Genomic DNA, 27,870 nt, shown 5'->3' with positions numbered 1-27,870 from the left:
GAGACAGTCTAGATTCATGTGTATCTTCTTTATGGCTTGCTGAAGGTGGAGATTTCAGGTGTTTGCATATAACCATACCTAATAGTCTGGCATGGAATACAAGTTCTATAGTGGGCATGTTGGATGACAGTGTATTAAAGCTATTTTTTAGGATGATGAAGAGGCAGAGGTGAACAATAGTAATTTGGGTTTTTTGTTTCTTTGTTTTGGGGGGGGGGTCATGAAGAGTTGTGACTTGTGGAGCTAAGCTTCTACAGAAGAGAAGTATATCTGGTGAGTGTTTGGAGTGTGCAAGAGTGGAGTCATTGGTGTATTGTACTATGGTGGCTTCTTTGCCATGAGCCTTGTCGGAATCTTATGGATCTAGGAAATAAAGAGGAAAAGTCGTCTTGTCATTTTCTTTCTTTGGACCTACTAGTGAGGCAACTAAGAAACCAGTTAAGTGACAAAGGTGATAGCACATATGAATAGAGTTTAGTTAGGAGAATTTGATCACTGACTGCATTGAATGCCTTGGACAGACCCAGAAATAAGACTGAGGTTAGAAGTCCTCAATTTGTATTGTGATTTGTCATATCTGGGAACCTTATACGGGAAGTCGTTGTTCTGGGATTGTATCTGAAACCAGAGGTAAGGAGGAGTAATATTTGTAGTAAGTTGAGCGTAAATGCATCTTTTCAAGATTTTGAAGATGGGTCAGGGAATGTCAATTGTCAATAATTCGAGAACTCAACTGTTGAGTCACCTCGAAGGAGGGGCATTATGTAAGATTTTTTTCTTGGATACTTCAGTTTATTAGAATTAAGTCAGGATATGCAAAGCTGTCTGCAGTGAGTTTGAGGTATTCAAATGGAAGTTGATTGGGGGAGTTGTCTTAAAGGTGTTTACATACTTTTTAAAAGTAGGTGTTAGCTCTGTAGTGAGTGTAAAGGTCTATTTTAGCTTCAATGATTGGAGTGGGATTGCTGGATTTGTAGTCATTTTATTTTGTAGGAGGGAGGTATTGTATTTCTAAAATGCAAATTAAACTGAGAAGCAATGCTTTTGAAGTGTATGATGGGGATGGCTTGGTCAGATTAATTTTCAATGACTGAGAAATGCATTTCTTTGATTTTTTGTAAGTTTTTTTTGATTGTTTGTGATGACTTTTGGGTGCTGCTATAATAAACTTGTTGTCCTGTTTAATGAATTGTTTGCTATGGTTCTATAACTGCATATATTGCTGTGGGGATGTTTGAGATTTGGTTTGTAGCTGTGACTTACAGGCTTTATTTCTTTAAATTGCAATATATGCTTTGTTTTTTTCCAATTAATCAAGATTTTTTCAGCTAATCAAGAGGCTTGTTTGTTTTTAACTGTTTTGGTTCTAAATGGTGCTTGCTCTACCAGGATATTTAGAAATATTGTAATAGCTGTGTCTATTGCTTTATCAAGAGAAGAGTTTTAAGTGGAACCCAGTTGATCTTTAGCACGTTGGATGTAAAAGTTTCTTTACTGAAGTTACTGAAGGGTCTGACTGTTATCTTCTTCTTCTTTCGGCTGCTTCCATTAGAGGTCACCACAGCAGATCAACTGTTTCCATTTCTTCCTGTCCTCTGCATCTTGCTTTGTCACACCAATCACCTGCATGTCCTCTCTCACCACATCCATAAAGCTTATCTTAGGCCTTCCTCTTTTCCTGTTACCTGGCAGCTTCATCCTTAACATCTTTTTCCCAATATACTCTGCATCCCTCCTCAGCACATCCAAACCAACATAATCTTGCCTCTCTGGCTTTGTCTCCAAACCTTCACACCTGGGCTGACGCTCAAATATACTGATTCCTAATCCTGTCCACCCTCGTCACACCCAGTGCAAATCTTAACATCTTTAACTCTGCCACGTCCAGCTCTGACTCCTGCCTTTTTGTCAATGCCACTGTCTCCAACCCATATAACATAGCTGGTCTCATACCCTCTTGTAGACCTTCCCTTTCACTCTTACTGGTACTCATCTGTCACAAGTCACTCCTGACACTCTTCTCCACACACACACCATACTGCCTGTACTCTCTTCTTCACCTCTCTTCCACACTCACCGTTACTCTGAACTATTGACCCCAAGTATTTAAACTCATCCACCTTCGCCACCTCTACTCCTTGCATCCTCACCATTCCTCTATCCTCCCTATCATTCACACACATGTATTCTGTCTTAGTCCTGCTGACCTTCATTCCTCTTCTCTCTAGAGCATATCTTCACCTCTCCAGGGTCTCTTCCACCTGGTCCTTACTCTCACTACAGATCACAATGTCATTTGCAAACATCATAGTCCACAGGGACTCCTGTCTGATCTCATCTGTCAACCTGTCCATCACCATTGCAAATAAGAAAGGGCGCAGAGCTGATCCTCGATGTAATCCCACCTCCACCTTAAATGCATCCGTCACTTCCACCGCAGACCTCACTGCCATCACACTACCCTCGTACATATCCTGTAACACTCTTACATACTTCTCTGACACTCCTGACTTCCTCATACAATACCATAACTCCTCTCTAGGCACCCTGTCATATGCTTCCTCTAAGTCCACAAAGACACAATGCAACTCCTTCTGACCTTCTCTGTACTTCTTCATCAACACTCTCAGAGCAAGCCTCGCATCTGTAATGCTCTTTCCTGGCATGGAACCAAACTGATGATCACTAATCATCACTTCCCTTCTTAACCTAGCTTCCACTACTCTTTCCCATCAGACTGTGTTATAATGATGATAAATCTTGAGGGGCTGTTTGGGATATCTGATTATGTAGGTTAGCTAGTAGTCATTTAAGCTATCAGATATGGTGCTGCTTGTGACGACATTGTTTGGGTTTAATGTTAGAATGCATTCTAAGATGGATTCTTTAGATGTGGCCTTGTTAATTCAAGTTGGTGTCTTGATCTGTTGAGAACATCTGTATAGTTGAATTGAAATTGTTGGGTTTTCTTGGGCTGTATTTTACCAGTATGTGTTAATGAGTCCCTGTATGATGGTTTCCAGCCTTATACTGACCAAGATCCAGGAGGGTATTTCTTCCAGGAAGAGAATGTTGTTACCAGGTGGTATATATGAACCTATGATGGCTAGAGATTTGTGAGTATTTAGTTTGAGTAGTGAGATGAGAAGTCCACCATTGGTGAAAGTGCATATAGTATCATGGTAAGTGGAGCAATCTAAAACAATTCAGTACAAAACAGCAACCCCACCTAATTTTTGTTCAGTATACCTTGTCTGAATATATTATAACCTTGTGAGAGAATTTCTCTGTCTTTGGTAATTTGCTTTAACTAGGGTTCTTTATCTTTGAAGAGGGCATGGGACTAATGGACTATACAAGGCATAAAAATCTGTGATTTTGTTCTAGAGACTTCTTAGGTAACTGTGTAGCATTTTATGTCCTAGATAGTTGTAGAGGTAGCCTCATGTTGTTTCAGTATGTGTGAGGGTTGGTTCGGTGAGATCTGGGATTAGATGAGTAGGTCCAGCATTTGGAAGTACATACCCTTTCATTGTTATTGTCCATTGTTATTATCCAGTTAGCAGTGTGGCAATTGAAGACTAAAATATTTTGGCTTGCTCTTATACAAGATTTTTGATAATGGTGGAGCATGTGCTGCTTGCTTACTTGTATTTCATGGTGCTAATGTAAATAAAGTTGGGTATGCTGTTAGAAATATTAGAGAAATGTGTTGTGGTTGTCTGGTTTACATATTGTGTGGTAAGCATAGGTATCAGTGGAACAGAAATATATGACAGCTGGTTGAGAGTGTGATATAGTGAGAAGTATATATTTATTTATTTTATTTTACATTTGTTTACTGAGGGGGGGGGCTGGCCTAGTAGCCCATTTTCAATGAAAACCTGGAGAGAAAAGGTCAATTACAGTTTACCAGATAAACAAGAAGAAAAATTCTACTTATGCAGCTTGATAATTTCAGAAATAACTACACTATTTTGAAACTAGTTTGAAGTATTTGTAGTACTTATGAAGCATAAGTTACAAGCATAACTACATAATATTGCATACATATCACATTGTTTCAACATAGGTTGATATTGTCACACATAGCATCTTGGGCTGCAATATAGGTAAGCTTTTTCATTGTGAGTAAATGCCACAACTGAATGGTGTATAGGGGATCTTAGTGGACATGTGTTTGGATAGACAGCGATATGGATAACAGTAAGAAAACAGTTGGGATGGGTGGGGTGAGCAAATCCTTTTCATCCAGGAGAAGTGCAGGAGCACAAACACATTATTTAGGTGCTCCTTAAGAAGAAGTTTGAATTTGGAAATGTTAGTAGTGCTGAGTAAATGTTGGGGTATGGAGTTCCAGATTGTTGCTATTTGGTTGGAGAACAGAGAGTCATCAAAGATGTTGATTTTAGTGATTTTTAGCAGAAGCTTGTCAGATGACCACAGAGTGAGAGTTCATTTGATTGAGTACAGTTGGACTAGATTGTTAAGGGGTGGGCAGTCATCAGGTTGGTATATAACGATATGGGCAATTGTAAGATTTGGTAATTCAAGGCATTTTAATTGCTGTAGAGCTGAGCTGTAGTGTGATCTGTTGGGAAAGTTTGCAGCAAATCTAGCTATTTTGTGGTAGCAGACATCTAATTTGGTTAGGTCAGATTTTCTAATGTTAGTGAAAATAGGACAGGCATATAGTATAGTGGATAGAAGATGTGTTCTTACAATAGACTGGTGGGAGTGAGGAATGACTGGGCTCTACAAAGTGAGCCAAGTCTGAAGTGGAACTTATTGATGCAAAGGGCTGCGTGTTTATCATATTTCAGTGAGTTACTACTGATAGAAGGTGAAATAGTGGCATATTAGGAATTTTGAAGGATGTATGTATACATGATAGTGTGTGGTGGGAGGAGTGTGAAGGGATGCGGTTTTAAGTAATAGAGATTAGTGGGAAGAGTAAAGTAGAGTGGGATGACGGGCAGGATCAATAAGAAAGTATAGGAATTGATAGGAATAAAGATTGATAGATGGGTATATGGAAATATTGATATGAATAATAATGGTGTGTATGGTGATGAGTCTGTTAACACTAAAGAATAGGTATGGTAAGGCATGTCAGTAAACAAAAATGACTGATTTAACTGAGTGTGGAATGTAGCGAGATTGAGGATAGAGGGATGTACACAGTACAGAGAGATACGGGGGAGGCTGAGAGATATTATAGAGGAAGGAATGGGAGATAAATATTAATCCAATTGTAGTATATGACAAAAGATTGCAGGGATGAAAGGAAGACGGAGTTTTGCTCAGGAACAAACTACATGTATAGCTGGGGAGGGGTCTGCATAGGAGAAGATATAGGGTAAAGCAATAATGGTGGAACAATGGCAGTTGGAAGTGATACTAAATGTTTGGTGAATGTAGGGAAATGGAGAACAGAGACACGAGTATTTATTTTTTGACATCAGTAAAGTTTGGGAGGTATAGGGAGTGCGTGTCACAAGTGATAGGTGCATGTGGGAAGTCTAATGGTAGAATAGAGTGGGGTGGGTGAGAATTGGAGGTAGGATAGGGGATCAAAGCAAAGCTGAGCAATGCAATGTTGAGTGCACTGAGGCCAATTATTACAGACAGCAATCAACTTATAGCTGGTAGAGAGTAATTAACAAGGAAGCACAAAGTAGAACATGTTTTCTTTCATGTACTAAATGCAGACACCAAGAAGTTAGGGAGATGGAGTAACTGGCATATATCGTGTAATCTACTGGTCAAGAAAAATGATAGTAGGCAGCTTAGTAAGTGGTCCTCAGAGTGCAAGGACTACTCTCTTGAAGAGAGGGAAATGTCACAGCCACTTTCTAGCACAGGGAAAGTTTATGATTAGCTAAAGTTAATACACAGAAAGGGTCCGCATATTAAACTTGCTTGCATCGCACAATTACAATATTCTCAGTGAAATCTTTTGCAGAGGTGTGCCTTGTATCAGACCTTTTGTTATTTTAGGATCAGGGGCCAATGTAATGAACACAGGCTATTGCATAATGTCAATATTCTCAGTCTTTCACTGAGGTGCATCTTGTGACAGAGCTCCTGCTATGTCAGAATCAGGGACCAATGTAGTGACCACAGTCTCTGCCCTGGGAAGGAAGATGGTGAATAAGCGGTTGTGGAGACCAAAGTCAATTAAAACTATGAAGTAATAGTGAATGGACAGAAGGGCTCATGCTGTAGACTTACAATTCAATAACTTAAATAACTAGACCATGATCAATTAATATTTATTTTTAATCCCGAGGGCTAGTTAGTCTTTCCAAAACATCTCTTTGTTCTAACAACTTGCCTTTTCTCCTGCTACCATCTGGCATCTTTTATCCAAACCCCAGCACCTACATATTTTCATTGTCTGTTTCCAAACTATGTTTTTTGTCAATTTTCAACCCCCGGGATTCAGGAAGCACCGTTCAAGAATAGTGTTATTCTTGCATGGAGTGTTCCATGTCTGTATAGAGCAGCAGCGTGCCTTGCATATTAATGAAGGCACAGTGCTGTATTCCTACACAGACACGATCTATGTACGAGCACAGGGGGCATGTGCATGCAGTGCATGGACACTAAACATGCCCCCTGTGCTCACTTTCTAAGTCATACTGGCATAATATTAGAGCGTATCTCTAATATTATGCCAGTATTTCAGTGACTGCGGACACTGAAATGTAAAATAAATCACGTCAGTGTCCGAGGACACTGAAATGAAACCGGCTAAGAGGAAAGCAATACAGGGGGTGTGTCACACCTTCTATGACACACCTCTTGTATTGCTAAAGTGCTGTATGGCACTACAGCATCCTGCAGAAGCAGGAAATGTGTGCAAATGCACACACATACCTTCAATCATACAGATTTTCGCAGAATGCCAGGTGTTATCCCATTATATGTAGTCTACTCTCCATAAAAGAATGGTTTACTGGCAAATTAGTGTAAAAAATCATTAAAGTCCGAAGGAGGAAAATAATGAGGGACATTTGAGTCTCAGACATCATACCCTTCAGAAACGTCATGCCAATGCAAAGCCTGTTATTCAATCAACATGCTAAGTTGGCAAAAGCAATATCTAAAATCTGTCCCTATTTGTCCTCCCCATCATGTCACGCTTTGTCCAGATGTCCTGCCCTAAGAGGCAGAAAGCAATGTGCATACCAAAAGGAAAATAAAAATAGAACACCATTTCAACTTTTATTTTCTATTCCCAACAAAGTTTAAGCATAGCTGAGCAGGTGTGCACACCACCAAGCTATGCATAGCAGAGTGTAAACATCTAAAGGAGCTAAATAGAAATATACAGCCAAAGTAGTCAAAAGTATAATAGTGTAGTGTTTAGAGCTTTCAATTAAAATGCAAGCATTTATGGTTTGATCACCAATGCAATCTATTCATTTTCAAATGTGAAACAGGACTAAAATATATATTTTTTATAAATAGGTAGTGAATAATAATTATTTGTTGACCAGGGTAGCATAGCAGGTCCAAATGTGAGGTGTCAGTGTTGTACAGATGTGAAACCCACATATAAACACAAAAGAATGCAATGCAGTGAAAGTACATAGGGGGATGTCATGGAAGGGAAACATGCATATCCTAAGACGGCATTAAGAAGAAATTGATCACACAATCTTGATAGTCCATAAAATGAAAGCTGAACATCACTTAATGATGTTCAGCTATGTTTACACAGAGTAATCAGCACTTAAACTGTTATGTTTACCAATAATTAGCATAGCTAAGCAGATTTGCACTCTAGTAAACAGTGCTTACTATCTACTTCTGTAAACAATGCTTACCTCAGCTAATTGGGTTTGCCCATCGCTTAGCTCAGCTTAGCATATTCAAAGTAGACCAATCACGGCAAAGGATGGGAATCCAGCCCTACTTAAACTCCACAGGTGTGAATACAACCATAACCAGTTGTAGCTGATCACTGCAGGCACTATGGCTGGTGTTGGAGAAGGTGTGCACTTTCAGGTGCAGTGTTGGGGCATTCAGGAGTCCAGGGTAATTGTCAGACTCCTTGTAAAAAAAAATGAAGGGTGACTGCTGCGGCGCCAGTACCAGGACTCCCAATATAAAACAGAGACCTGGGACAGTCTCGCTCATGACCTCACCAGTGCAACTGGCATCTCTGGAACTGGTGAGCAGGTCTAGCATCACTAGCCTGAATTGAAGTGAAGGAAGAGGGACCTCTTGGAGCAGGGGGTCCAAGATGCTCAGATATGATATGTCCCAACAGTGTGTAAGTACCACTATCAATTCTCATGTATCAGAGTCCAGCTAAGTATGACATGGAAAGGTTTGCATAAATATTTCTCTATCTCCTCTACAGCAGAAGAGAGGGCTGTGAACTTGGAAGCCCACACCAGCAGGCTTCTAAGGTGTTGTGAGGGTGGTGAGTACTAATCTAGCTAGTAGTAGTCAGGGCAAATAAATAGAATGCAGTAGAATGTCACCTGCCAGTAGTAAGTAATGTATACTGTTTGTATTGAATAAACAAGACATTATCAGAGTAATACTGATGTACAGGATATATATCAGTAAACGTGTAGCAGTACCTGTCAATAAAACTCTAAACAACAGATTGTTGTGTGTACTTTGGTATATGGTAGTTTGAATGTAGATGTGTAATGTTGACATTAACAGATTAGCTATACGAAATGTTCCATGCACCAGGCTCTGGTCCCTGAATAGTAATGCTGTGTTAACCATAGTTTCAATAGTGTAATATGTCAAGGTCTGAATGCAGATTATAACAAGCAACTGCCATGCATGAATACCAGAATTATAATGGAGACTGTCAAAAGAACACACTATTATACTGAAAACAGTCAAAAAAAGAAGCAGCAGTTCCTCAGTAGCTCAATGTGATGAAACACAACCTTGTCTCCTATTTTTGCACAAACTGGTACGTTCGAATCCTGGGAGTGCTATTAAGCTGTATGCATAATCTCATACAAGAATATGTGAATATGTGTAGAACACATCAGGTATTGTTAAAAAAATCCCCTCCACAGGTCTGCCAGGTAAGAAAATTTATAAATGAGCTGTAAGAAGCCTGTAATTATACACTGTGCACAACACCCACTGTCCAACCCCAAGGCTGCAAATGACAACAAGAAAAGTACATACACCAAGTATTCCCCCTCCAAGAAATGTCCCTCAAGGGTCATGTTGTCACAGCTAGTGGTCACAGCAGCCAAACACTCAGGGTGACCGATAGAAATCATGGTGAATTATGGCACTAGCACACACACACACACACACACACACACACACACACACACACACACACACACACACACACACACACACACACACACACACACACATGTACACACACACACACACACACACACACACACACACACACACACACACACACACACACACACACACACACACACACACACACACACACACACACACACACACACACACACACACACACACACAATTATGACTGTACATATGTAAACTTGACTATGTGAATATGTGTAACAATCAGGTAGTTTTAACAGATATTTCCTCCACAGGTATGCCAGGTAAGGAAAGGTATAAATGAGCTGTAAGAAGCCTGTAATTATATACTGTGTACAAACATACCACTGCCCAACCCAAGGCCATAAGTCGATGTAAAGTGAGGTAATGCCTGTAGAATATGATTAGAGCAATGATCTTTAAAGTTGTGAGCATTTCAAGCATATATAGCTGTTAATTGATATCTCTCTCTCTCTCCCCCTCCTAATCTACACCAATAATCTATACTGAAATGTTTTTCTATCAATGTCCCCTGTTTAAATACTATCATTAGTGGCCTGTTAGTATCAATGTAACCTGCATGCCTTTAATGCTCACTGTGGTTCCATATATTCAGGTGTTCTGTTTGCTATGGAATTGCTCCAAATCTGCTGTTATGGGTTAATGGGAATACTCATGCATGCTGTTATAACTAATCCTAGAATGTGATCTGCATGACTAACCAACATATGTTCTACAACTGCAACCACATAGCACATCTGGGAAGGCCGATCCCAGCGGATCCACCTCTCCCACCTCATCTGGCCAGGGAACTCTGAATCTGCTGGTCCTGCACCACCTTCGGGTGGAACTGCCTAAGGGGATGGGGCTTGACCCCTCCGTGGCGTGGGCGCAGACAGGATACTGTCACCTGAAGCCAGGTCTGGTGTGTAGCAAGCTCCACAAGGAATTTGGAGAGGTGCTAAACCAGCTTGAGGGCTGCATGGCACATATAGAGGGTCAGCCTGCCCCTCCTGCTCACCCCCTGGCACAGCCACCTTTGGGACCATGAAGGTGCAGTGTTGACTGCCCATGGGTAGGGACCTCAGTCCCATTGCATTCATTTGGGGGTTTGTGGGCATCTGATTACCAACCACCCCACCCAGTCCAAGGTGTTTACCCCCAACATGTGTCTGCTGTCTTGTCTGTCTTATCTGTGTACCTACTCAACCTCCCTCCCCAAATATGCCAACTATTCTTTCCCTATATCCCACTCTCACCTTAAAAAAAGGGCAATCTGTTTCCACAAAAAAATTTCACCCCATGCATAGTTGTTCATTTCACACATGTGTCCACTGAACACATGTAATCTGGTCTAATTGGCTTCACAGCACCTTATTGTTATCCTCACCCCTCTCTCAGGGGTTTGAGTGTCCACATTTACCTCCAAATTCTGTATATGTGCACAACTGTTGCTGTAGAAGAAATGGACAGCTATGGACCTTTCCTACACCCGTCCTGCACATCCCTAGCGATCTTTCATAATGTTTTTCCCTCTGCATGTCCCCTTTTTTCACCACTTTCCTATCCTTCCTTTTTTCTTTTCTTTTAAAGAAATTAGCATGGGGTAAGTGGGTGTAAGCAGTAGTAAACAGGAGTAAGCATGTTTGCATGGTGCTAAGCAAAGCTAACTCAGATTAATCACTTTTAGGGCAAACTGTGTGTAAGCATAGTTAACCGTAAGTTAGCATTGCTTAACTGCGCACAAACTCATGCACACCAACTTACAACTGCTTAAAATTGCTTTAATCATTCTGTATCCAGCAACCCTTCTTTTGGCCAGCAACAAAATAATGAGCCCAGGATGTTATACACCATAGTCTCAGCAATTTACCACTAGGGCATCTTAGTTGTGAGATGTTAGAATGTTTTTTACAACTTATCATGCAGTACAGTCAGTTTACAATAGGAAAGACACACTGTGCAATGAGGAATAATTATCTACAAATATATACATGAAAAATATATTTGCATATATAGAGAGATAGACAGATATGTGTAGAGATACATATATATGCATAACAATATATAGATATATTATCAAGAAATACTGAAGTGTGTGTGTGTGTGTGTGTGTGTGTGTGTGTGTCTATATATATATATATATATATATATATATATATATATATATATATATATATATATATATATATATATATATATATATATTATATATTCTTACATATCTCTAAATGCCCATACAAACATAACCTGCTGATAGACCACCCATAACTGGGGCAGCATGCACAGCTGGATGCAAAGGACCCATGACACTAACATCTGCCCACCACAGTCCAAATAATAAGTGAACAGTACGCTACTACAAAACCATGATAGACCATAAACAATGGCCAGACATATATAGTGACCTTTCAGCAAAACAACTACAATGAGTGAAGACAGTAAACAAAAATACAAACAGCCTATAATTCACACAAGTTCATTTCAATCTGATGTCTTTGCCAAAGCCTTCAATGAGTAATACATTACAAGAAATACTTGTCTTAATTAGAAGAAGCAATTAAAACTTAAGTACATTTAAATACACTGCCTCCAATTACACTCCTCATTCAACCCCCTAGGGGATGTTTGTTTGTTTGTCTTTTCGGCTTTTTCCCAATAAGGGGTCGCCACTGTGGAACTCCGGTCCAATAATGATTGGCAATAGATTTTTACAAAATGCCGAGGTGCCAGCTCAACGCCCAACCTTCAATGAAGGCATGCCCATTTACGCACGCATGTCTTTCGAACGCTACCCAACCACGGGGAAGACATGCAGATTCCACACAGAAGGCACTCCCAAGCCATGCCGAGAATTGAACGGGAGAACCTCTTGCTGTGTGGTAACAACGCTACCGACGTACCACCGCGGCATTATTCAACCCCCTAGGAGATAAATTATAATATTTAAAAACATACATTGATTCTGTACATAACACTTGTTCTGTTATGACTGGTTGACCAAACTGAGAAACAGACATTTTCCAAAGCAGTACCTTGTAACCCACTACACTTAATTACATGTATATACACAGTCTCCAATTACACTACTCATTTAAGCACCCAGGGGATAAAGGATCACATCTGTGATTTCAAACCGAATCTGTAGACAACAAATGTTCTATCATGACTACTACCCTCATGGTGAGCATTATTGAAAGGTACAGCTATAGAACTATCTTCTTCCTCATCAGTAATATGTCTCATGTTCTAACAGCCTAGTTTTAAAATACTTGTTACTCTTCCCACATAAAATATGTTACAAAGGCATTTAAGAGCATTCTCCATACATTGACCTATCTATCAATCTCCTACTGTATTGTGTCTGTATAAAGCCTGACATAATGTGGGACAGAGGCCCAAAAACATGGCCATACTTGAAATATTGCTGTTATAAAATGAGAAAACGTGCTGATCTTACAGGATTTGTTGTAACATATCTTTTCTGAGGGATATAAAGTCTGAAACACAAATGGATGTTGGCATGTACTGATTGTAATCACCAGAGCATGCTACTGATTTTCCAAGGACAACACCTGTCTGGAGAACAGACTAAAGATAACAGGCAAACATCTGGCCATTATGTGGATAGCCCTACAGTTGATAGTTATGCAGACACAGAACTTTGTCAGACTGAATCCCATGCAGAAATAGCATGTTCAGACAAACCCCGTTGAACAAGTAGTATTCAAGACATATAACAGCAATACTCACATTCTGCCCCTAAGTCTTGAATCTTCTCCACCATTTAGTTGGCTTGTCTCCACAGGCCTTGTTCTAAGAGGCATTAGTTCACACACCTCCAGGATCTCTTCCTCACATGTAATGAGAAAGGGCCAAAGCCCACATAGTGTACTCAATTATAGGAGTGTGTTGCTATGGCATTGACTATTGGAATAACTACACAGCTGCTCTGCATGCAATCAGCAACTGGGGAACAACAATTGGTGCTCAGGCCATAACATGGTCATGAGCATTACCAATAAAAGACAAACTGCCATCTATTCAAGCCACCTCTGTCATAGACAGTCCATCAGTGCAAAGCTGAAGTAGTGTGAGAAATAGAAATAAAAAAGGATAGATATGTGAAATATCCAGAAAAAAATGTATGTGAAACAAGGAAGCATGTAATTGAATGCTGTAGATGGTCTGTAATAATGGAAAATAGGGGTTTGAAAGCATATGTCTCAACAAGACTTGCTGTACTGATGTACTGCTGAACAGCACTGATGGCCATAGCATGTGGCTCTGTCTGTAGTGACTAGGCCAGCTACTGGTCGCCTATCATGTCATCAAAAAGGCATTCTATTGAATGCGTTTTAACCGAACTGTAAATAGCGAACAGGCAAAATAGCGAAGCGGCTTTTCAGCAAATTCTTTCCCTGGGAAAGAAGTCGCTTGGCCACTTTGTTAGTTTGCTGTGTTTTGCACTGTAGTGCAGTCTCGGAGTGCAGTTGCAGAAATTTCATTATCCGGTATGGCTCCCGAATGTAAATGTGCAATAGTTACTGACCTTAGGGTTAGGGTGCGGGTTAAGGTAAGTGCATATCTAGTAATATATTTAGCGTACACCTTAGGGTTAGAAGTAGGGTTTAGTTAAGTGTATATATGTTTACTTTTTTGGGGGGTTAGAAGTAGGGTTAAGTTAAGTGGATATATGTTTTAAACTGTTTACTTTTTTATTTTCGGTTAGGGTAAAGGTAGGTGTGTATGTGTTTAACTGTTTACTTTTTTTTTTTTTTGGAACATCGATTTCTTTCCCTCGGAGAGAAATCGCTGTTCTGAGCTGTTGATATGTTCAGCATTCAGTGAAATGGGGTCGATCATTCATTGTTCGCTGTTTTCATCGTTTCATGACATGATATAGACCCCAGCTACTGGGATGTTGTACATATCCATATGTTACCTGTACATATAACTATGATACACATTTTGTCTTGTAAATATAAGACAACTATACAGAGCATGTGCAGACTAAAGTACTGCTGCAGACGTGTGTGTTGAACTGCATGTTATATACTGAGCTCATACCATTCAACTGTCCAGTGTTCTGCACACTGACCATATGTGTGCCTCATATTTGTAGTCATTTACCCACAGAGTTGTGTTATGTCAGTCAAATCCTTGCTACATCTGTGAAGACTGACATTACAACATCCCCCTTCATTGTCCTATGGCTTTTCCCATTCAGGATTGCCACAGTGTATCATCTGTTGCCATTTCTGCCTGTCCTCTGAATCTTGATCTCTCACACCAACCACCTGCATGTCCTCTATAACCACATCCAGAAACCTTATCTGAGTCTTCCTCTCTTCCTCTTACCTGGCAGCTACATCCTTACCATCCTTTTCACAAAATACTCAGCACCCTCCTCAGCACATGTCCAAACTAATTTAATTTTGCCTCTCCAACACTGTCTATTATCCATCCAACATGGAAAGATCCTGTCATATATACATTGCTAAACCTGTGCACCCATGTCACACCCAATGTAACTCTACCATGTGCAGCTCTGACCCCTGCCTTTTTGTCAATGCCACTGTCTCCAACCCATATAACATAGGTGGTGTCACTACCCTCTTGTAGACATTACATATCACTTTTACTGGTACTAGTCTGTCACATATCACTTCTGACACTATTCTGCACCCTCTCCAACCTGCATGTACCCTCTTCTTCACCTGTCCTCTGTAGTCCTCATTACTCTAAAATGTTGATCCCAATCATTTGAACACATCCACCTTTGACAACTGTACTCCATGCATCCTGAACATTCCGATATCCTCCCTCTCATTCACACACAGATATTCTGTCCTAGTGTTGCTCACCTTCATTCCTCTCCTCTCTAGAGCGTATGTCCACCTCTCCAAGGTCTCCAAATGCTGTTCCCTACTCTCAATACAGATCACAATGTTGTCTGCAAACAACATAGTCAACGGGGACACCCTTATGATCTTGTCTGTCAACCTGTCCATCACCATTGCAAATCAGAAAGGGCTGACAGCTGATCCCTGATGTCATCCCACCTCCACCTTAAACACATCCATCAATCCCAATGCAGACCTCAATGCTGTCACACCACCCTTGTACATATCCTGTACCACTCTTACATATATCTCTTCCACTCATGACGTCATCATAAAATACTACAACCCCTGTCTAGGCACCCTGTCATATGTCTTCTGTAATTCTAGAGAGACACAGAGCAACTGCTGACATTCTCTATATTCCACCAGTAGCCCTCTCAGAGCAAACATCACATTGTTAGTGCCTTTTCCACACATGAAACCATACTGCTGACCAGTACCCCTCATCTCCCCTGTGTAACCAAGCTTCCACTACTCTTGCCCATAACTTCATGCTATGACTGGTCAATGTTATCCCTCTGTTGTTATAACAGCTCTGCACATTCAAAAGGAAACTTGACGATTGAATGGGAAAAAAGAAATTCACCCCAGGGATCACGTCAGTCACCCTGCTAGACAGGGGTGCAGGGAAGTAAATAATGTGGGAAGAAATAGCCAGGGAATTGTTATGGCTAGGCTTGTATAGGCCCTAGGGCTGATAGCCTAGTGCCAACCTATGAACTTATGAACCTATGAACATCAACCTCATTCTTAGCACCATACTCAAGCACTTTCTCTCTACTCCTCATGCAATCTCACACTTTCCAAGATATCAGTAAACGGTCTGGCTAACACACCACTGCCATTTCCCCTAAACAACCCCATGTTTCCACAGGTGTGTAATGTGGACCAACAGGCTTGCCAGTATTCATCCTCTTCATAGATATCCTTACATCCTCATTGTTAAGCCATTGCACTTCCTGATTCACCATATCCATATCATCCAACCTTCTCTGTCTCATTCTCTTCATTCATCAGCCTCTCAGAGTACACTGTCCATGTGCTCAACACACTCTCCTTGCATGTGAGTACATATGCCTCATCATGCTTTATCACCCTTATCTGATGCACATCTTTCCTAGCTCAGTGCATCTGTCCAACCAATCGATGCAATTCCTTTCATCCCTCCTTGGTTTCCAACCTGTCATTGAACTCTTCATATGCCCAACCTCAGTCTTTGCCACCTCTTTCTTTGCCATGCACCTCATCTCCTCATACTGCTGCCTACTTTCCTCATCTCTATGACATTCCCACTCCTTCTTCCTCAACCTCTGTCTCTGTATGCAGTCTAGTACTTCCTCAATCCACCAACAGGTGTCCTTGTACTGCTTCCTCCATTCATGTCACCCCAAGCACCCGTCTACATTAACTCAGGCATGTGCTTGCAGCTGCATTACACACTGCAGTCACACCAAGCCACAGCACCATCCACACACAGTCAAAGAAGATGGCTAACGTCATTCATTTACTCAGACCTGAATGAGGATTGATGGATTATGCAAACAACGTGCCCAAACTGTGGGCAATATGACACATCAAGACCAATAGTGCAATGCAAGCTGATACTGTGCTGATAGACTACAGGGATATTGTGTGGTTGTGAGTGGTGGCTACTGGTATAGTTGTGAGTGTTGGCCACAGGTACTCAAAGTACATGTGCAGGTACTGGAAATACTGTTGCCAAATGTATGGGGTCCTGTGATTTGTTTCCCTGTTAGTGTTTACCAGGTGCAATGTTACATCACCGGCGGGAAACGTTTTCACCAGCGGAATGCAATCTGATAATGGAAGCCATAATACAGAACCACACAGTACTGCTGGGCCAAGGTCAGCAACATCTGCAGGAGAGGACCACCCTGTGGGATGACCCTGTCCACAGGGCAAATTAAGTGGGCCTGCACACATGTATATATGAGCAGATGTGGCATCATGCCACCAACCTCATATGCCATGCCTGGCAACGGGCTGCTGCCATGGCCAGGAAACCCACATGCACAGGTGGGGGCCCAGCCTTGCACACCCCACTGACACCAAATGAGGATCTCCTTGCCAAGCTTGGGCCACCCATCACAGTACAACACTGGGGTACAAATCCCTACTTGCTGAAGTTCAGCGTCCACGCAATGGACAAGGAGCATGCAGGTAAGGTCCCAGCAGGGATTAGCAGACTGCTGTATTAGACATACTTGTGTCTATACAGTATCTACATGCATGTGCCAGGTCAGATTGCAGTTGTGGATGGGGAGTCTAATGCGCAGAAGTACAAATTTATGGTGAAGGGCAGCAAATTGTTTAGTATTGGGTGTTGTACTGTAAATGTGCAGATATGCTGTATCCATCACTTACCAAAGGCACATGTGAGTCAGCTGCAATACCTTTCTCCCAAAACTACATAGGTCACTCTGGTCTGTATATGGGACAGCAGCCTGAAGCTGGTGAGTATGGAATTGTTCACTTGTGCTTTGGCAATACCCAGGCACATGGAGGGAATGCAAGTTACCATGCACACCACTATGACTAATAGTCATATTGCTTTATGTGCATGTTCACCTGTGGTGGGGGTTAATTGTATTGCATCACAGTGGTCACCACAGGGGCCTATATGAAGAAAATATAACATTCTTGCAGCATACCTCATGACCTGTCAGTGCAAGACATTTGGACAGGCACCAGCAAAATGTGTTGGACAAACTGAATAAGGTAGATATGTGTGAAACATTACTGCTATGCAGAGGTTATAAAATGTATACACACACATGTTAAGATTCCATTTGTTTCTGATATATACTGTCTGAGACCACAGTATGTCAGTCCACATCTTTCCCAACCTTTAATTTGACCCATGACATGAACAATTCACTTGTAAAACCAAGCATCTGGACTCATGTATTGCACCTACAAGTGTGGACAAGTATGAGGGTAGCAGAGGTTGTATCAGTATGCTGTTTCAGTCAGGTATGATACCTGATGCTGCCATGTGTGTCAATACACTCACTGTGGCCTATTTCAAACAATATCACATACATGGGCATTGTTAAGGCAGACAGAGCACTAATAGGTTTCAAACATCTGGATGTTCCACACACATCTCTACAGAGGACTGGTATGGTCTGTACAATGGCTTCACATGCTCCATGTGAGGCAGATGCCATTACCACACTATATAAAGTAATGTCATCAGGAGGTGGTCACCTGCCATGTATAGTATACAGATAAAAATGGTATCAGCCACACAAGATATGATCCACACACATACACCAGTGTTGAGATTAGAACTCCTACTTATTTATTTATGTCTACTAAAGTGTTACATAGTTATTAGATGTGCCACAGAACTTACACAACTTCACCTCCTCCAAAGGTACTTGTAAGGTGAATGACATCAACAGGAATACTAAATTAGGATGAGTATGGTGGTACACAACTCAAAATGACATAACCTTCACATTACATGATTCTCACACAAACACACACACACACACAAACAGTTGCCAGTATTGAGATTAGAACTCCTGCCTATCTATTTATTTGTATTATGGTATTATGCAGTTTGCGGACATGCCACGCAGCTGACACAATTTCACCTTGTCCAAAGGTACTTCTAAGTGAATGACAACAACACCACTAGTAAAGTAGGGTGGGGGAAGTGTAAAGGGTGGTACACAATTCAAAATGGTATAAGCCACACAAATATCTGATTCACACAAACACACAATTGCTAGTATTGGAAATAGAGCTCCTGCCTATCTAGTTATGTCCACTACAGTGTTACATGGTTATTAGATGCTACTCAGAGCATATACAATTTCACATTGTCCAAAGGTACTTCAAAGGTGAATGACATCAATAGGACTACTAAACTGGAGTGAAGGGAAGTGTAAAGGGTGGTACACAAGTCAAAAATGGTATACCCACACAGTGCATGATTATCACACACAGACTTGCCAATATTGAGATTAGAACAATATCCAGTTGTTTGTACTAGTGTTACACAGTTACTGCATGTGCTACAGAGCTTACTGGACTTACAACTGACCAAAGATGCTGATAACTGCACAGCTGAGGTAAAGTATTACAGGTGGCAGGAAGTCTGACTTCAGTTTCTCCCTTACATCTTGCTAGTTCTTTCTGTCTTGCTCTTCAAATAACATGATAGCTTTGTACTTCAACAGGTTATTGTATCAACAAGTGTATCACACCCGAGAGCCATCAGCTGTACTCGTTCATCATGGAATAAGTCCCAGTACTCACTTCTTTTGACCAACCCTCCTGGCATGATTAAAGTGTGGTTGTCTTGGCTTTCACCCATTAACGAGGTGCACTTGTCCAATCTGAGGCACTGTTGCAACTGCCTCATGTACGCAGACAGCCCTCTCCTCTAAACTCCAGACATTCAGACAAGTGGGAGTTACCCCTACATCACCAAATGTGAAAATATGCACTCTCCAGCAAAGACTTGGCTAGCTGATCTAGAGGATAAGATCAACACCTGCACCACACAATGTGGGCTACATAGCTTGGCACAACATCCACTATGACAGCCTTGACATACCCTGAAAAGCCATACACTCACCTTCGCAGAGGCACTCAATGGACATTTACACAAACAACACAGACAAACAAGACAGACACCCACTCAGTCACCATTTCATAGCACATGTCAAAGGACACATATGTCGCCTACACGGTATGCTCCTCAACCTATGTTCCTAAGGCTGACCAACTTGCATAATACAGTGATCATGGATGACTCAGTACTGTGGCATACAGATGTCCCATTCGCTAAGTTGATTATGGAGGAAGTAACAGCCAACTGTCTATCACGTTCCAGCATCCAACATATGACACACCCAGTCAGGCCCATCTACAATAACTACAAGTATCACACTGTCATCATCAATGTGTGTGTGAATCACCTGAGACATACCTCCCTGGACTACATGACAAGAGACATGGTTGAACACTTGGATTATGTGGTCTAGGCAGATGTGCCAGTAGCCCTGAACAGTATACTGCCATCACCCAAAATGATGCTGCAGTACTATCAACAGATAATTGACTGCAACATTGTCTTACGTGTTGTGTGCCATTCTTAGTAGATCCAGTATCTCTCTGACTGGGATGACATGATTGACAGACCTCAAAGCCTTGCCAGAGATCTCCTAAATCTGTCGGCCCTGGGTTTCCATGTACAGGGTAGGTGACTTGCCTCCCCTATAGTATATTATTAAGCAGTATTCCAAATCAAATAACCACTGTAACAGCTAGACATGTATGCAATCTGAGTGCCATGCTGTTCAGAAGTAGACATCTATCTCAAAGCACTCCTCAGAGTGAGGACATTGACATTTGTGCTGCAATGGAGAAGTGGTTCACAGCAGCAGACAGCAGCCCTGCACTAACAGGCTATGATGTATTTCACAGCTGTCAGTGCCAAAACATGGACCACACATCCACAGGTGGTGTTGTTTCCATATTCATAATGGATATGCACACCTCCAGACTAGTATCCCAGCATAATGCATCAGAGGTACTTCTGGTATAACTGATTTTGGGGAATAGTGCAATCCACATCATAGCCTGCTATCAGTCCCAGCTATGTCCATAGACTGTCAATGCACATTCCTCAATAGCTTGGCATCTATGAAGGTCCAACCCAACACTGACATAGTAGAAGTTTGCAACTAGCCCTACATCACCTGGAGAAAGTAGTCAAGCTCCAGTACACTGGCCTGACACTTCATGGAATTCATCAGTTCCAATGCCCTGGACTGGCTCATACTGTCCCCCAGTAGAGGATGAAACAACCTTGACCTCTGTTGATTACTTACATATTTGACTGTTGCTGAGCCACAGTTGTCAACCCCTACCTGGTCAGATCCAAACATGAGCTCATCATCTCACCCACACTCCCCACCTTGCAAAACCTCTCCAATGCTGACATTGCTATCATAGAAACAGGGGTGGATGACTTCACTGCACCCATGCCAATGGGAAATACCTGCATGACTGTCACATCATACACATATGCACTGCATAAACATGTACATGGATATATGGTACTAGCCATAGCAAACAGAACACAGACATTGCCATCCAAATACTGGTAGCCAGTATGGTGGTCCCCTGCCATTACTAAAGTGTACAACAAAAGGAGGACAGTGCTGCAGAAAAAGGTGGTGTCCCAGTACTGGTGGACCCCCTTTTTAGCCTCAAACACAAATTGGGATCCCTCATGGAATCATCTACAGGCAGCTATGAAGGCAGAACTGCAGCAGATACTGACAAGAATCACAAAAGCCATTGATAGTTATAGCAACAACCTCCCCAGCAATAACCACAAGTGCTGTGAGTTACTGCACAATGCTAATTCCTATCCTGAGACAACATATATTGGCCACAGTCTTGCCAACACATTCAGTGCCAACTTTACCTCTCCCCCCAAGGTGACAATCACAATGGCTTATGAATGCCAGGCACCCAACATTACTGCAGGCCAGGTTAGGCCTGCATTGTCCACAGTCAAGGATACAGCTTCCATGGGACCCCAACATATCTGTGGCTGTGTTCTACATGACATACAAAGAGACCTGGCACCACATATGTGTGCTCCTGTCAGTCACAGCCTCACCACAGGCTTGTCCTTCCAAAATGGCACACTACCACAGTCATCCCTCTCCATAAAGGGGTAGCATCTACAGACCCTGGGAATTATTGGGCCCTTAGCCTGACAAGTCTACTACATACAGGTATGGGCACATCATCAGGGACCAGATTGACCAAGATATGGGTGATCTCCTAACTCCGGACCCCACACAGTTTGGCTTTGTGAATGGCAGATCATGCCTGCTCAACATGGTCGATGTCTTTCAGTGAGTCACCAGGGCTGTGTATGACAGTAAGGCACTGCATACAGCCTACTTCGATCTGGCCAAGGCTTCTGATGCCATTCCTCAGTCAGGGATTATTGATAAACCCAACAAACTAGGCATCAACCCCTATATCAGTGGGTGGTTTGCAAATTGGTTCACAGAGCACACAGTGTGACAGTGACAAACTCCAAGTCAGACTGGCAAGCAGTCACAAGTGGAGTCCCACAGGGATAAGTACTGGATAGTGTCCTATTCAGCATCTACTTCTCAGGAGTCCAGCACAACACAGAGGAATTCTGGCTGATCAATTTCACAGAGGACTGCAATCTGGGAGCTATCATGAACTCCACAGGTGATGCAGACATGCTACAGAAAGGCCTCACTGAGACCAATGAGTGATGTGGAAACCATGACCAGAAGCTTAATACCATGAAATGCATCATCATCCCCTTTGGTAAACTACTCAGTTCCCAGTAAGTTCCACATCAATGGGAGCCTAATGAACACTGTAGGCATTATAAGCAATCTGAAGACACAGGTTGACAGCAACTTGTCCTTCATGCACCACATTGCCACTGTGGTCAGGAAGTCCTTCTATATGGCACATTGCATTACCAAGGGTTTTGCATCCAGGAAGACAGAGGTAATGATCCCTGTCTACTATTCCCTCATTTGACCACTCCTCAGGTATTATGCCCCATTTGCCATGCACCTGACTAGATATCTGCTACAGTGGAGAAGCCACAGAAGCATTTCACAAAGGGTTCCTAGGCATTAAACACACATCCTACACAGACAGACTCAGAAGACCCTTTCTATCCTCTGTGTCATATCACCTAATTAGCAGCTATCTGTGCTTGACTTACAAAGCCATGTCTGACCCAGCTGGTTTAGAAATGCTACATATAAATCCAGCCACATCACACACTGTGGAGACCTCTACCTCAGTACCACAATCACCACAACATGCTGATGGGACAGGTCCCTCACCAAGAGATGGCACATGCCCTGGAATACACTTCCTCTACATGTCATGCAGAACACCTAGCTGACCCTGTTTCAGAGAAATCTTGATGAGTGGATGAGTAATAGACAATTCAACTCAAGGATCACTGCAGTGGCTATATAGGCACTGGGAAGTAACATCTGGTGGCACAATAGCAGGGCCCTTCTATGTGCAAGGCTTGTTAAGGCTTTTGGGCCATTACCTACTACACACTTGTGAACCTATAAAGGGAATGACATCATCAGGACTGATAAAGTAGTGCAGTGGGTGTTAGACCTATCAAAATACTTTGTCCTACAAACAGACACACACTTGCCTGGTGTGAGAGTAGAACCTCTACCTAAGTAGTGATTTGTATCATACTGTTATGTAGTTACCACACACACTACAGAGTTTACTGGGATGAGAGCTGGCCAACGGTGCTGATAGGAATGACATCAGCAGGACTGATAAAGTAGGGCAGTGGGTGGGAAATGTATCAAAATGCTTATATTTACTAACATACATGCCCACACACACATTTGCCTGATACAAGAGCAGAACCCCTGCCAAAGTAGTCATTTTTATTATAGTGTAGGCATTTATCACACATACTAATAAGCTCACAGGGCTGACAACTGGCCAAAGTTTCTGATAAGGGACTGACATCATCTGGACTGATAAGGTGGGGCAGTGTGAAGTGTTGTGGGTGGGAATGGCATAACACTGTTTCACCTATAAACAAACAAACACAACTCCTTCAGTCTTGCACAGAAACACTTCAACATTTGCCAGGACTGAGTATAAAACTCCTACCTAACTAGTTATTTGTACTATAGTGTTATTCAGTTATCACACGTGCCACAGAGCTGAAGGTGTTGAGGCCTGATGGAAGGCACTTCTAAGATGACTAATATCTGCAGGACTGCTAAAGTAGGGAAAGGGGAAGTGTATTGGGTTTGAATGGACCCAAAAGCTTTTAGTTATGAGCACACACACACACACACACACACACACACACACACACACACACACACACACACACACACACACACACACACACACACGCACACACATGCACACACACACACACACACACACACACACACACACACACACACACACACACGCACACACACACGCACACACACACACACACACACACACACACACACACACACACACACACACACACAATTTTATATTTGCCAGGACTGAGATTAGAACTCCTACCTAATTAGCTATTTGCATTACCATGTTAGGCAGTTTTCACACATGCCACAGAGCTTGTGGGACTGGATTTAACAAAAGTGAGTTCTATGGTGAAAGGCATCTTCAGGACTGCTCTAAGTGGCACAGGGAACTAATCTAAGGGGGTGGCAAAAGCCAACACATTCAAGCTAGGCTTATAAATGCCGTCAGGCAGATAGCCTAGTACCTACCTATGAATCTATAAACCTAAGGTGGGGCAATGGGAAATGCACTGGGTGGGTAAGGCCTGTTCATTCCTAGATCCTACTGACATTGGTAAGACCTGTTCATTTCTAGATCCTACTGACATTTTTCTATGTGTATGAGCATGCCCAGTGTGTCCTTCTATAGTACATGTGGGACTCCATTCCAGGGATTTTTGTACTCCAGTCCAGTTTGTTTTGTGCTACAGTCATACCTCTCACCCTGTTGGTGCAGGATATCTGGAGATAGCCTATCAAAATGTGGGGACAATAGGCCATACAGTGATTGTGACAATTTATCTCAGTAATGTATGGGTTGTTAGGGTTACAAGGTTTGTTTTAGCAGACATCTGTCATATATGCCATTTGACACTGTCATGTATTGTGGGAATACAGGATACAAACAAGCTCATTGATGTCACCACTGAAGGCAGTTTGTCTAACCAAGTCACTAGCTTAAATGAAACAAAACAAACTGCCACCAAAGCCAAAGTTATAAAATTGTAAAAAAAATATTAAATTATTTCACTTTACTACTTGTATTAAAATCCTAAATGTGGTAGTGGTGCCGCGGTAGCATTGTCGCCTCACAGTAAGAAGTTGTCCTGTTCAATTCCCAGTTAGAGCGTCTTCTGTGTGGAGACATGCATGAATGGGCGTGCCTTCATTGAAGATTGTGCATCAGGGCTGGCAACTTGGCACGTAAAAATCCACTGTCAATCATTAGCGGACTGGAGTTCCGCTGTGGGACCCCTAACCGGGAAAAGCCAAAAGACACAACAACAACAACAACAACATTAAAATCCTAAATGCCCAGCTGCTGAGTGGATAAGCGCTTTCGGTTGTTTTAACCTTTTTCAAATCCTGTGTAAAAAGCAGCTTTCATTTATTTAAATAATGCTTTTGTCAGCTCTGTAAATTCAAGCAACCAATAGGAAGCTGCAATTCTGTCACACCCTTCTTTCAGTACATATCTATAACTAGATAAGGAAGTGAAGTGCATGTACTGAAAGAAGGGTGTGACAGAATTGCAGCTTCCTATTGGTTGCTTGAATCTACAGAGCTGATGAAAGGATTATTTAAATAAATGAAAGCTGCTCTTTACACAGGATTTGAAAAAGGTTAAAACAACTGAAAGTGGTTATCCACTCAGCAGCTGGACATTTAGGATTTTAACACAAGTAATAAAGTGAAATAATTTAATAATTTTTACAATTGTATAACTTCGGCTTTGGTGGCAGTTTGTTTTGTTTCATTTAATTGAAGAATACAAGATAGATGATGCACACATCAGGTTTATGGACCAAGTGCTATGCATTCTTCTACAATCCAGCCTGTTGAGGGGTGTGCCTACAAGCAATTGACTGCTGGTGCTCTGGAAATGGTCCAACACCTTGGTGATATATTACAATGGTGGAATCTTTGTGCATTTATGTTCTGGCCTGGTCTGATTTCCAGTCTACAGTTGGGTAATATAAGTCAGATAGGATCAGGGTGACAGGCAGACTCCAGATAAATTTTTAGGGGATAGGATATGTGGGGAAGGGGTTCCTGGGCAGGTATGTTTGCCTATAGCTAACAGCACTTTGCACTGAGTTCTCCTCAATGTTTGACTGCGCCTGGAGGGTCTTGTGTGTGTCAGACTGTTTGACCAGCCTGGAGGTGTGTGTTTGTCACACATATATGTGTGGCCCACCTCATTTTGCTTGGGTGGGCGCATGTTGGGGTCAAATGGTGCATAGGATGAGTGATCAGGGAGTGGTGTGTTACTCCCCATGGCTGTGGCCCTGGGTTCTGTGAGTGCAGACATGTCACCATCTTCCAGGGTTAGGCCTGCATGCAGTGAGTGCACTGCCATGTTTAAACTCCTAGCCCTGCCTGTCAACTTTACAGAGTATCACAGAATGTCCACATCCATGACTCGTATATCTTTTTGGTTACCCAAACAGGTGTGGTTTTCCTGCAAAAGTGTTTTGCAAGTCACTCAGGGTTGAAGTCAGGTATTAATGACAGTTGACAGTGCAGTTTCAGACTTCATACCCATCAGACATTCCATGCTACTACAAATCATTCCATCAACTTTATAACATTATTAGAGCAGTATTTTACAGGTGTCCTTCTCTTTGGACCTTCATCACCCCATTATTCATGGCTTTATTCCAATCTCTGGCTCCCTGAGGCTGGCAGGTTTGCTCCGAGCAGTTGTCAGCATGGCCTTTCTTTGCATTTTGTGGACTGTGTTATGTTAGTGTTATGAACCCCATGACACTCTCTAAAGGACACTGTGGGTGAGGCATAGGTATTTTCCAGAGGCCTGTAGACCAGGTGTGACAGACGAAGGCCATCTGTAGTAGGTCAGTGCATTCTGATGACATATGTTCCCAGGCTGCAGGCAGGAGACACTCTTGGGATGGCACCAGTAAGTTGAATGTGGGTGTTACTGACAATTGCTTTCTGTTACTATTGTGCCATCACTCTGGGTGACAGCAGGATGCTGCTTAAGTCTAGGAACATACTACTGCATTTCTATGGGACTATGGGGGGTGACATCACTGTACATGATACACATCTGCACAGACTGTGCTGATATTTGCTTAATATTTTGGTCCCATGTAACATAGTGATGTGCCATATCTTTCAGACTACATGCATAACAGTATCATCCACAGGTCAGATTGTTCTGCCACAGACATTTGTAGTTTCAGACTTCTTACCTTTTAAAGACATACTGCCACTGCCAGACCTGCTGTGATATCACTAAGTAAATGTCTGTGGGTGGGAATTTCACGGATGTTGCCACGTGGTGGCCTTTGCCAGGCATTTCTGTATGGTTTTGTTGGTGGGTATGGGATCTCCACTTTGACATCCATGCATGTGACCTGTGACACCCCCAGTTATGTGACTCACCACATATACTACAGTGTTATTTGTCAACTAGAGTGGTACCACATGGTGTGGTTAGGGCAGTACTGGGGATACACATCTTGCTGTCCCACAGAGCTGTCAGATGTCTGCTGCTATCCCCAGTTAGCCACCCCATTCCCTTACATGCTTGGTCAATACCATAGATATGCTATCATAAAATTCCACTCCCATTCATTTATTTTGTTACAAAGACTGGATTACCTTGTGCCTGCAGCTGTTGTGAGGGTGGTGCTTGAGGGCTGCTTATGTCAGATGCATGCAATACATGCTGGCTGACTATGTCATATGGATGTGGTACATTGGTGATACAATGTGTGTGTGTGTGTGTGTGTCAGACAGAGATCCATTTTAATGTAGTAGGTCCTCAGTCCCAGTGTATGTGCTAT

Source organism: Protopterus annectens, chromosome 2.part1, assembly GCF_019279795.1.
Source record: "Protopterus annectens isolate FY-2018-M chromosome 2.part1, PAN1.0, whole genome shotgun sequence".
NCBI lineage: Eukaryota > Metazoa > Chordata > Ceratodontiformes > Protopteridae > Protopterus > Protopterus annectens.
The sequence above is the reverse complement of the archived record's forward strand: the minus strand, read 5'-3'. Positions refer to the sequence as shown.